This window comes from Ranitomeya variabilis, chromosome 5 (assembly GCF_051348905.1).
Source record: "Ranitomeya variabilis isolate aRanVar5 chromosome 5, aRanVar5.hap1, whole genome shotgun sequence".
NCBI classification, from domain to species: domain Eukaryota; kingdom Metazoa; phylum Chordata; class Amphibia; order Anura; family Dendrobatidae; genus Ranitomeya; species Ranitomeya variabilis.
In genome coordinates, this window is record NC_135236.1 from 485,466,388 (window position 1) to 485,468,033 (window position 1,646).

Genomic DNA, 1,646 nt, shown 5'->3' on the forward strand with positions numbered 1-1,646 from the left:
CTATTGCAGATTCAGTCTTCCCAGCCTGGTGCAGGGCTACAATTTTGTTTCTGGTGTCCTTTGACAGCTCTTTGGTCTTCACCATAGTGGAGTTTGGAGTCAGACTGTTTGAGGGTGTGCACAGGTGTCTTTTTATACTGATAACAAGTTTAAACAGGTGCCATTACTACAGGTAATGAGTGGAGGAAAGAGGAGACTCTTAAAGAAGAAGTTACAGGTCTGTGAGAGCCAGAAATCTTGATTGTTTGTTTCTGACCAAATACTTATTTTCCACCATAATATGCAAATAAAATGATAAAAAAACAGACAATGTGATTTTCTGGATTTTTATTTCTCAGTTTGTGTCCCATAGTTGAGGTCTAACTATGATGTAAATTACAGACGCCTCTCATCTTTTTAAGTGGTGGAACTTGCACTATTGCTGACTGACTAAATACTTTTTTGCCCCACTGTATATGTATGTATATGTATGTATGTATATGTATGTATATGTATGTATGTATATGTATGTATATGTATGTATATGTATGTATGTATATGTATGTATATGTATGTATATGTATGTATGTATATGTATGTATATGTATGTATGTATATGTGTGTATGTATGTATGTATATGTGTGTGTATCTATCTGTATGTATCTATCTATATATATAAGAGGCATCGTGATTACTCGCTACTCCCGCCCCCTGCACAGTAGATCCGCCCCACCACATCACCACATACAATCCCACCCCCACCACATCACCACACAATCCCGCCCCCTCACCACATTACCACACATAATCCTGCCCCCCACCACATTACCACAAATAATCCCGTCCCTCAAACACATCACCACACACAATCCCACCCCCAACACGTCACCACACATAATCCCGCCCCCCACCACGTCACCACACATAATCCTGCCCTTCCACCACATTACCACAGATAATCCCGCCCCCACCACATTAGAAAGCAATGAGCGTGCCGAGCGTTAGCTGGCTGGAAACAGCTTATATATAAATATATATATATATATATTTATTTATGTTTTATACAGCGCTAGATAGCATAAAAGCCGGTAATTCAATTGCCGTCTTTTGCTATCTCCTTATCAAACCCGACAGTATATGAGACATGGTTTACATACAGTAAACCATTTCATATCCATTATTTGATTTACATATTCCTCACTACTAATGTTAGTTTTGGACATCTTTGTGATTATCACTTCTAAGAAACACTTTGGTACTTGCACAATATTGTACAGCTCAGACCGCAGTAATTATACTGCCGACTCAAATGAAGCCAAACAAAAATTCATTAAAATGTAACGTTTAATATGTAAAATTAAAAGGATCCAAATAACCACATGATAATTTACACAAACATATGGCCCAAATCAGAGAGGAGCACCCGAACATAACCTTAAACATAAATTTCTAGTAATACAGTATACATGGGAGAATTAAACTAACCGTGCAGACAGTCGTAATATAGATACATAGTAGCATTAAGCATCCTATACTGCAGACTGAGGAACACATTAAAGGTGCCAAATAGCATCCATATAGAAACCCTGTCTGCACTATCAATGTGCACAGCCAAAATATACCCAGTGTAAAGCTGCAGTAGCATCGTACGCAGTGAAGAGGGCTA